This window comes from Asparagus officinalis, chromosome 8, assembly GCF_001876935.1.
Source record: "Asparagus officinalis chromosome 8, Aspof.V1, whole genome shotgun sequence".
In the NCBI taxonomy this organism is placed as follows: Eukaryota; Viridiplantae; Streptophyta; class Magnoliopsida; order Asparagales; family Asparagaceae; genus Asparagus; species Asparagus officinalis.
In genome coordinates, this window is record NC_033801.1 from 74,690,721 (window position 1) to 74,702,827 (window position 12,107).

Genomic DNA, 12,107 nt, shown 5'->3' on the forward strand with positions numbered 1-12,107 from the left:
TGAAAATTAAAATGTTAATATTGTACACTTGTGTTGGCAGATAAGCGGCCGTGCGAGCAAGCGAGCGAGCACGTACGAACGGGACCGTACAAGCTGGCTCGTGCTTGCGAGCGCGGTCCGGGTGCGCGGTTCGACGCGTGTTGTCTTTAAACGAGCTTAAATGTTTTGCATGTGCTCACTTAAAATTAGCTGAATGTTTCGTACGTTAGAAACATTATAAGGATTGAATAGGTTTTATTGCAGATGTTACAAACATTGCAATAACTGTAATTTAAATCTTTGTCTCCCATGAACCTTATAAAAGGGCTTCTTCTGACCATTTGAAACATATAGAAAAACGAAATCTCCTATCTTCTTCTTCTTCTTTTAATAACTCTATAAGTTGTTAAGTATTGGAGGTTCTAGTGAACTGAAAAAGTAGTCGTGGTGTTCACAAGAAGAGAGCGCTTCTTTGGACTACAACCATCTCATCCTCGAAAGTACTGTGTAGACCCAACGCTACTGTAGGTGGGGCATAGTTTCTTCAAGGTCAGTCATCTGTTAAGAGGGCGATTCAGCACTTCTGTAAAATATTTCAAACTTAAAGTGTATTTAATATGATATTTCTATCTTTCTGCTCTTTTATTTCTTTCCTATATAGTTTGTTCTATACTATTTTGGTTCTGTTCTTATGCTTGTTTTCCCCAACATTTAGCCGTCTCATCCTCAGAAGTATTGTGCAGACCCGACACTACCATATGTGGGGCGTAGTTTTTTTAAGGCCAGTCCTCTGTTAAGAGGGCAATTTGGCACTTCTGTAAAGTATTTCAAACTTAAAGTGTATTTAATATGATGTTTCTAACTTTTTGCTCTTTTCTTTCTTTCCTATATAGTTTATTCTGTACTGTTTTGGATCTGTTTTTATGCTTATTTTTTCCAACAATCTTGAAGAAACTAATTTTAATTAAAGCTATGCCGTCTGTTTCTGGAGTTGGTTTTGGTTCATATGCCTCTAAAATGGACATGTCTAGAATGCTTGAAAAGTTCGCTGGTCAGTTCTTCAAATGTTGGCAACAACTTATGAAGATCTATCTGACGACTAATGGGCTGTTGCCAATGATATTAACAAAATGGTCAAAACTAGATGAAAAAGATCCTAATAGTGCAAATAAAATTGCACATTGGACGGAGAAGGATCAAATAGCCAGAGGATGCATTTTGTTGGCTATATCCAACATGCTCTTCGATGTCTATTGTTCTTCTTCGGCCACTGCAATGAACTGGACAAAAAAATATAATACTGAAGACCTCGTCTTGAAAAATATTTTGTGTCTAAGTTCTTAAAGTTTTAAATGGTCAAGGGTAAATCTATGATAGAACAAGCACATGAACTTCTATTAATTCTTCATACTCTTCGAGAAGCTGAAATGGAGCTTCCTAAAAATTTTCAAGTTATAACAATCATCGAGAAATTTCCTAATTCTTGGGACACGTTTGGAATGTCTCTCAAGCATCATAAGGAAAAAATAAATCTTGATGATTTGATGATTATCATAGCTATTGAGGAAGAGCATAAGAATCAACAAAATGTTGTGCCTGTTGAGCACCAACCTAAAGCAAATGTTATAACTTCTGGGAAAAAGCTTAAAAACAAACCTAATGGCAAACGTGATGAAAAAATCAGAGCCAAATCTAAGATCCAAAAGAAACTGAAAGCAAACAAACGATGTTGGAATTATGGACAAGCTAGACATTAGGCTAAAGCTTGTCCTATGAAGAAAGCTAAAGCCAATCCAGGGTCCTCTAATGTGCCTCAGGTTAACATGGTTATGACCGAGCCTATTGGGTTCATAGAAGGGTATATTTCTATTAACCTGAATTACTAAATATTTATGAACCAAATGAATGGTTGGCAGACACTGGTACAAACGTACACATTTGTGTTGACAAATTACTATTTGTGTCTTACTAGCCTGCAAATAGAAATATTGTGAAGATGGGGAGCTAAAGTACATCTAAAGTGTTAAGATATGGACGAGTGAACCTGAAGTTTCCTTCAGGGTGAGTTCTATCATTACACAGAGTACATCATGTTCCTGTTATTCAACATAACATTATTAGTGGTTCATGTTTAGTTAGGGAATGTTATGAGTTTTCTTTTAAATGTAATAAAGTAGTTATGTCACATGCTAGATCTTTTATCTTTAAAGGCTATGATTTTGATGGAATGTATAAGGTCAGAGTAGAACCTATTCTTAGTTCTAAAATAAATAAAATTTTTATTTCTGATTATCCTGTTAGTAATAATATTGAATCATCTGATATTTAGCCCAAACGTCTTTGGTCATATTAATTTTAATTTTGTAAAAATAATGATGAATCTTAATATGATTCCAAAACACTCTTTAGATCATAGTAAGAAATGTCTAGTATGTGCAACAACTAAACAAATAAGGAAACCTTTTCAATCGGTTGATAGAAACTCTGAGTTGCTTGATTTAGTTCATACTGATATTTTTGAATTTAATAATTTTTTGACCAAAGACATGAAGAAATATTTTATCACATTTACAGATAATTATAGCAAATATTGTTATACTTACTTGCTTAAAAATAAAGATGAGGCTAAAGAAAAATTTATCATTTTTAAGAATGAAGCTAAAACTAAAACTAGCAAGAAACTTAAAAGGTTAAGATCTAATAGAGGTGGAGAATATACAACAAATGAGTTTACTCTTCTATGTCAATCTTTTGACATAGTGCATGAGGAAACTGCTCCTTATTCTCCTCAGTCTAACAGTGTAACTGAACAAAAAAATAGAACCTTAAAAGATATGATTAATAGTCTACTTGAAAGTTCAAGACTTTCTAAATATATGTGGGGAGAGGCTTTGAATACGACTTTCCATATTCTAAATACAGTCCCTCAGAAACATAAAGAAAATAGTCCATTTAAACTTTAGAGAGGTCGAAAGACAAGCTTGAAATATCTTAAACTGTGAGGGTGTTTAGCAAAAGTGTTAATCCCAAAACACAAGAGGAAGAAGCTAAGTCCTAAGATAGTAGACTCTATCTTTTTGGGGTTATGTAGAAAACAACTATGTTTTGAGATTCTTAGTGATCAAATCTAAAATCCCAAGCATAGATGTTAATACAATTATTAAATTTCATGAAGCAACATTTTTAAGGATGTTTTCCCTATGAAAACTAGAATGCTTCAAAATATTTCTAATGAAATCCAGTATCTATCTCAACTTCCATTCCTGATCATGTGAATTGATTGATATTCCTCCTGGGTGCAAGACAATTGGTTCTAAATGGATTTTTAAAAGAAAAATGAAATCAGATGGAACCGTTAAAAAATTTAAGTCCAGACATGTTGCCAATGGGTTCAAACAAGTTGAAGGTATTGATTTCTTTGATACATACTCTCAAGTTATCCGAATGACTACAATCAGAATGCTTATAACATTGGCTTCTATATATAATTTTACAATCCACCAGATGGATGTAAAAACTACTTTTCTTCATGGTTTTCTTGAAGAAGAGATTTATATGTATCAGCTGAGGGATTTGTAGCACCTGAAAATGAAATGAAAGTATGTAAACTTGTGAAGTTTCTATACAGACTTAAACAAGCCCCTAAATAATGGCAAAAAAGGTTTGAACTATCACTGATTTTGGTTTCAAAATGATTGAGTTTTATAAGTGCATTTATAGCAAAGTAAGATGTGATTCTTGTATTCTTGTGTGCATTTATGTTGATGATATTCTATTGTTTAGGTCTAACATTGGGATAGTCAATGAGACTAAGTCATTCTTGAGTAGTAAGTTTGAAATGAAGGATATGGAGTTGCTGACGTGATTCTTAGCCTAAAACTGATAAGATCAGTTGAGGATATAGCTATTTCTCAATCTCACTATATTGAGAAGGTTATTAAGAAATTTGGCTATAAGAATTGCAAACTCGTTAAAACTCCATATAATCCTTCAGTAACTCTCTACAAGAATGAAAGTGGATTTTCTGTATCTCAATTGAAATATTCTCAGATCATTAGAAGCTTGATGTATCTTGCAAATTGTTCGAGACCGGATATATCTTACTTGGTTTCTAAATTAAGTAGATACATCAGCTGTCCAAATAGAACTCATTGGGAGGTCTTGGATAGGATACTTTGGTATCTAAAGGGAACTATTTCCCTTGTACTGTATTACGGTAGATTCCCCCCAGTTATGGAAGGATACAATGATGCTAGCTGGATTGCTATGGGTTCATGTAGCAATGATTGTACAGTGTATGTATTTACCTTGGGTGGCAGCGCTGTCGCCTGGAGATCTATCAAACAAACAATTTTGTCTCGGTCTATGTTTGAGACAGAACTTTACGCTTTGGACACTACTGGTTTAGAAGCTGAATGGCTTAAGGGACTTATGTCCGAATTACCCATGATCAGCAAGCCTATTCCTGTAATCTCTGTGCATTGGGACAATATGACCATAATTGCAAGAATTAAAAGTTTAAAGTATAATTGCAAAACTCGAGGTCATATCTAAGTACAGATAAAGACTATGAAGAAGTTTGTTGATGAGGGTAATTGATATGGACTTTGTCAGGTCCAACAACAACATAGCAGATCCCTTTACAAAGGGACTAGAGTTGTCACTAGTTCTTAAATCCAGGTTGATGATGGGACTGAAACCCTTACATAACTCATTGACAGTAGCAACCCAACCTATTTAAGTGGAGATCCCACAAAGTAGGTTCAATATGGTAACAAAAAACTGTTGAGTGAGTTAAACACCTAATCATAGATTGATACTTTGTACCTGAGTCTATCATTATGTATATCTAGAAGGTATTGATAATTGCTAGTATAGTAAGAGTGTTTCGACTCTTAATGGGATAAAGTCTTTAAGACGAGATGCAAGCAGTGTATCCCAGGAGATGTCCAACTACATGAACATAATTGTGTGGCTGCAATTAGAGGAAGGAGGTTATTCCTTGAAATTGTTCATGAAAAGGATAAGGACGCATGGCCATAATGCGTCAAACCTAAATATTGCTTCTATAGCCTATATCGTGTTGTTATCAATGAATATCGCCACAACAAAAGTTCAAGTTTAAGACTTAGTTTCACTTTGTGCCCGTGGGGATAAAATTAGATAACTTTAGGGAAGGTTCAAATCGGCAGATACCTTCTCTGAAAGCATGATATGTATGATCTTAATTACTGTCAACTATGGAATTATAGGGATTTGTTAAAATAAATGAATCATAGAGGGTTATTATGAAAAGATATCATTTATTGACCATAGATAAAAATTAAAATGTATTTAATAAGTAGTATGTGAGTATTAGTCCCACATTGGCTAATTGAATGTATTTTAGTTGGTTCAAATTAACACGTGTTATATATGGTATAACAAAGATGTTAATATTATACACTTGTGTTGGTATATAAGTAAGCGTGCGAGCAAGCGAGCGGGCACGTGCAAGTGGGACCGTAGGTGCAGGCTCGGGTGCGTGGTCCGGGTGCGTGGTCCGGGTGCGTGGTCCGGCATGTGCTCTTTTTGCACGTGTTGTCTTTAAACGAGCTTAAACGTTTTGTATGTGCTCACTTAAGACTAGCTGAATGTTTCGTGCATTACAAATGTTACAATGATTGAATAGGTTTTATTGCAGACGTTACAAATATTGCAATAACTGAAATTCAAATCTTTGTCTCCCATGAACCTTATTAAAATGCTTCTTCTGATCATTTGAAACATATAGAAAAATGAAATCTCATGTCTTCTTCTTCTTTTAAAAATCTATAAGCTGTTAAGTATTGGAGGTTCTGGTGAATTGAAGAAGTAGTCGTGGTGTTCATAAGAAGAGAGCGCTTCTTTGGACTGCAGTCGTCTCATCCTCGGAAGTACTGTGCAGACCCAATGCTACCGTTGGTGAGGCACAGTTTTTTCAAGGCCAACCCTCTGTTAAAAGGGCGATCCGACACTTCTATAAATTATTTCAAACTTGAAGTATATTTAATATGATGTTTCTAACTTTCTGCTCTTTTCTTTCTTTCCTATATGGTTTGTTCTGTACTATTTTGGATCTATTTTTTATGCTTATTTTTCCCAACACCTTTGATGCCGGTTAACACCATCATTCCTGACCCCTCATTCTCCCGCTACCAACCCCTCTCCCCCAACTGCACCCCTCACCTAAAGCTCATTGACTGCCACCATCCTCGCTTGAAATTGAATTTCAATCGAGCACCCACGCCACCACCTGAATTTTTATAGCGGATTTGGTCTTGGCTGAAAGAAAGGGTAGTGGTTAAGGTGGTCGGGGGCGAGTCAGGAGGGCGTCAGTAGTAGGATAATGATGGGTTAGGGCAGGCGGTGGTGGACCGTGTCGATGGTTTCAACGGATGTGGCGGTGGTCGCTGTTGAAAAAAGGGAAGTCAATGGAGGTGGTGGCAAGCGAGTCAGGAGAGTGTCAATGGTGGTTTGCATTGAAGATGGCAGAGGTGGCGGTTGAGGACATCATCAAAAGGGGCTTGTTCTCCAGCGATAAAGGGGTTGTAGATTTTTTTCTTTTATTTTTTTTTATTCAAGATTTTTTTTCCTTTTTTTGGGTTTTCTGTGATTGAATTGCAATTCTAAAAACAAAAATATTACACATGTGATGATGACAAGCGGGCAACAAGATTGATTTTTTTTAAGTCTGCGAAGGGATTAGTTTTTAGGGGAGGCGAGAGGATGTGGGGTCCACGTAATTTTAGAGTAATAGATCTCTTGAGATAGGGTTATTTGGATGAAGGGTGAAGATTGCTCTAACTAGGTTCTACCTTAAATTACATCTAAGCTGGCACCTTATGCACACTTTATATATATAGAGTATAAGAGATTATAAGAGAGTATACGAGATTATAAGAGAGTATTAGATTGTATAAAAGAGTATTAGAAAGAAGTAGACGAGTTTTGGTGTGAGGAGAAGAAGTAAAAAACCCCCTCTATTTATAGAGGCAGCCTCCTAGGCAATTGACCAAAAAACTCTTACCAAAAAACCCTTACCAAATAGCTGTTTTTTGACCGTTTTAAGGGGCAAAACGGTCAAAACACAAAAAATGTCCGTTTTGATCGGCCCGGCCCAGCCCGGCCCGTTCCGACCAAACGGTCACAAATCTGACCGTTGGGCAAAAACGGTCACCCTTGGTGACCGTTTTCGCCGGGCCAGGCCGTGCCAACCCGGCTCGGCCCGGATTTTTGCCCGCAACGGCGGGCCGGGCTCTGGGTCAGGGCCGCCCGGCCCAGTTTCGTTGCCCGATCGGAACTGTTTCGGGCTGGGTTCCAGCGAGGGGACCCGGACCCGGGCATGAACCCGGGTCTGACCTGAGTTTCCGGGTCGACCCCGGGCAGGGCCGGGTTCCGGCCCGATGGCGGGCTTTTTGGACAGGGCTATACGTGACAGTAGAGTCAATTGAGAATGAAATGGATATGTTAATGGAATGAAATTGATGTGGGAATGAAATGCTAACCTTTTCTCATGTTTGGATGCTATTAGAAAATTAAGTGAGAATATCTTTAAAATGGTATATTTAGAATTTATTTTTATTATTGATATTCTCACTTAAGTGAGAATATCAAATTCTTTAATAACTCATTGGGAATAGCAATTTTCATATTAAGTAAGAATTGATAAGAAGTGAGAATGTCATTTCTAGCATATGAAAATACATAATGTTTGGTAGCCATGAATAAAAAGTTAGAATTACATTTCATTATTAGTCATTCCAGTTTACAAAACGAGGCGTAATATCTTTGGACCTCACAACCTGAAGCAATCAAATATGAGAGAAATTGAATTTCTATTGGATGTTTTACGGAATCAATCAAGGCGGATATTCACAGTTCAAAAACTGTCCCGTCTCCAAATCATATCCGGAGTTAATTGTCATTCGTTAAAGGAGATCGAGCATCTAGTGCGAGTAATCATATAGATCGAGCCCCGCGCAGCTTTAAAAGTTGCAGTGCCTTTTCTTTTTGCCCTTTTCTTTCTTCTTCTGACCAAACACGTAATCATTCAAAGCTTTTAAGCATTTTATTTTAACTCAAAGTGATGGAACTTTTGCAGATCCCCCGTTTGCCCCCCCCCCCCCCCCCCCCGGCGGCACCCAACAAGCTAGACTATCTTTGATAGGTCCAAATTCATAACAAAATTTATCTTATTAGAAATAATTAACTACACAATGTCAAATTCTTTTAGCAATTATCTCTAAATGAAACAAAATTAACATGTCTGATTCAACAGTGTCTCTTTACAAAAAATAAGATTAATATTTAAAATACTATATAATAAAAACTAATGAGAAGAAATCTACTCATCTCAAGAACCTTTAACCATTTTTGAAAAACCGTACTCCAAAAATATACTACTCAATCAAACCTATAAACATACAATATATAAAAATACTAATGATTCTAGTCATAAACTATTTTGGATATAAAACTAATGTTTTTGATTTCCAAGGACTTTGCTGAAAAACTCTCTGTTCTTTGTTTTAGAACAATGCTAGACCTAAAGGTAAAGATTCTAAACTAAGGGCGCTGTTGCGCGCCGTGCGGAAGCGTGATGAGCGATGAGAGAAGAAAATCAAAACCAAACACGAGTGCAATTCACAAAATAACGACCAAAATCACACACAAACACAGAAATTTACGTGGTTCGGCAATTGCCTACGTCCACGGGGAGAGGATGGGGAGATTTCACTATATGGGGGAGAAATAAAACGTGTTACAACTCACAAAATTACTCAAATATAACCCTAACCAAAGCTCTTAACCCCCTCACAATATCTCCCTCTCAAAGTGCTCAAAACAATGCTAATTCTCTCCTTAAGAAACCCTAAAAACGTGGTTCAATTTATAACAAAACACAATCCCAAATATATTAGGATTCTAAAAACGAGTCTGCCACACCCTGGTGTGGCACACACCACACCCATGACAAACAGGGAAGATTCTGCCACACCAGGGTGTGGCAGACACCACACCCATGCAGACAGGGCAGATTCTCCCACACCCATGGTTGACACCACACCAGGGTGTGGTGGAGTCTGTTTTGCTTATTCTTCATGTTTTTTTAATTCATTCGCCGTTTTTACAATTCTCCACCTCGGCGAAGTGTTCTCAACATTGAGCCGACATCAACATGAGCACCAATGCGTCGTCTCTCCAAACTCGGCCGCACCAATGTGATTGCCTACATACCCCCTTTCCTAAGGGATCAAGCCGCCCGTAGTTCATCCAAATGGCCGTCAACGGCCTCAACAATCACGAATATGCAACAAGTTGGTATTATGATCAAACTTGTTACTCGGAACCACCTTAGTGAGCATATCCGCCAGATTATCCTTCGTGTAGACTTTCACAATCTCCACATCGCCATCTTCAAGAACATCCCGAACGAAGTAATAACGAACGTCAATGTGCTTCGTCCTCGCATGAAAAACCTAATTCTTCACCAAATAGATAGCACTCATGCTATCACAATGAATGGTGACGGACCACTGCGATATACCAAGTTCCTCCAAAAGTCCTCGAAGCCAAATAACCTCCTTCACAGCCTCCGTAACCGCCATATACTCTGCCTCCATCGTAGATAAAGCCACCGTAGACTGTAAGGTGCATCTCCAACACACCGGCACACGGGTCAAAGTAAACACATACCCCATAGTAGACCGACGCTTATCCAAATCCCAGGCATAATCCGAATCCACATATCTAATGCACAACTACCCATCTGTAGTGTCCCGCTCATAAATCAAACCAACATTGATCGTACCTCGAATGTACCTCAAAATCCATCTCACGACGTCCTAATGACCCACTCCTGGATCGTGTATGTATCTCAAAACCATGCTCACCGCCAGTGACAAATCCGGCCTCGTACATACCATCGCATACATCAAGCTCCCAACCGCACTCGCATATGGAGTCTTTGACATCAACTCTCGATCTTCAACTGACTTCGGTGAAAGACCAGCTGAAAGCTTCATATAGGCTCCCAATGGTACACTAACTGGCTTTGTATCCATGCTAACATGAAATCGCTGTAGTACCTTCTTCAAATAAGGCGCTTGTGTCAAACAAATTCTACCCTTCTTCTTGTCTCTACCGATCTCCATTCCCAAACAGTGTTTGGCCTTACCCAAGTCCTTCATCTCAAACTCATTTGAAACCTGAACTTTTAACTCATCTATAGCCGACTTGGAAGTAGATGCAACCAACATGACATCGATATAAAGTAACAAATAGATGTACGCACCTTCTCTCAACTTGCTAAAATACACGCAAGGATCAAACTGGCTCCGAGTGTATGAATGACCAAGCATACAACCATCAAATCGCTTATACCATTGTTGAGGAGACTGCTTCAAACCGTATAGCGATTTCTTTAACCTGCAAACCAACTTATCTTTCCCTGCAGCTCAGAATCCCAATGGCCGAGTCATATATATTTCTTCATCAAGATCACTATGAAGAAATGCCATCTTCACATCCAACTGATCTAACTCTAATCCATACTGTGCCACCAAAGCTAGCAGAATCTGAATTAAAGAATGATTCACCACCGGAGAGAAAACCTCATTATAGTCAATACCTTCCTCCTATGCATAGCCCTTCGCAACCAACCTAGCTTTGAACCTCAATGGAGTGCCCTCAATACCCTCTTTCTTCGTGTACACCCACTTGCACCCAATTTGTAATAATTAATTTTTTTTCTTTGCAAGGTTTTATATGAGATGCCCACGTGATATGGAATTTGATTAAAAAAAAAAAACAAGTTTCTGATGGCCCATTTAAATGAACTAACAAGCTTTCATATAGAGGCCCACAGTCATTTTTCCTATGGCAAGAGCTTATTCATAGGTCCATTTACTTATTATTAAAATTTTATTCCAAAAAGGGTCCAGTTAGCTTTAAAGAGAGCAAAAAAAAAAAAGGAAACAACAATTAAAAACCCATTTGTGTTATGTTAACTTATAAAGCCCAAACACCTCAATCTTGTCCGTGGGGATTTTTGCAGGATTCGTGAGCGAGTTTTTTTCATGTTTCTGGAAATATCGGACGACCACCTCCCTGATTTTAACTCCCAAGAATAAATCCGTGGGATATTCTGCAGATTTATTTGGTAACTACTCATTTACCATTAATTAGATATTTACTTAGTTTTAGGAATTCTAAAATAAAATAAAATAAAATTAACCTTCCCTTATATATATCTTCCCTCCTCTTCTTCCCAAAAACCTGCAGGAAAAATAAAACGGAAAAAAATGAAAAAAATAAAAAAACCAATCAAGAACAATAGAAGGAGAGGGACGAGATTTGGATGTTCTTTTGGGATTTGGGGTTCATAGTCTTTTCTTCGACAATTCGGCAAGCATTTTTATCCTTTTAACTCTTTTATTAATCTTTTTATTTTTTTTATTTTCATGCAAGAATATTTATTTCTTCAAACTTTGTGTAAAGATTAGATTAGAAAAAAAAAGTTCATGTTTTATTTTTTCGTTGAAGTTCTGAATTAGGATGCATGTTTACACTATCTTTGCTACCCTAAAAGAAATCACGTAGGGCCATTAAAGTTTCCTTGTTATATTTATGGAGACAAAGCAAATATAGTGTTATGCTGTTAACGAGTCCATGCATAGGCTTCTCATACAGTTGAATATTCTATTGTCATTGTAGGTGGATTCAGTGCTTAAATAATTGAATGTCAATGTTTATTTCAATATGTATGTTGGGTGTTTTTGGTAATAGCTAGCACATAGTGATCTCTGTGTTTGAGTGATGACATGAACAGGGCCTTGATTCGTTATTTTTTTCTTCAAAAAGTAATATTATTCATTATTCATTATTTCCCTAATAGATATTAATCTATAGATTTGATAAAATATTTTCCAGCAAGGTTCCAAAAGATTTCAAGTTAGCTTCCAAAAGATTTCGTGTTGGCATCAATTTTTTTCTCAATTGTATTTTTGATAACTGATTATTTCTAACCATAAGTTTTCTACACTACACCAAAATTTTTAAAGTCTTCTAAATCATCTATAAATCAAACTATTTAAATTTAAAGATGT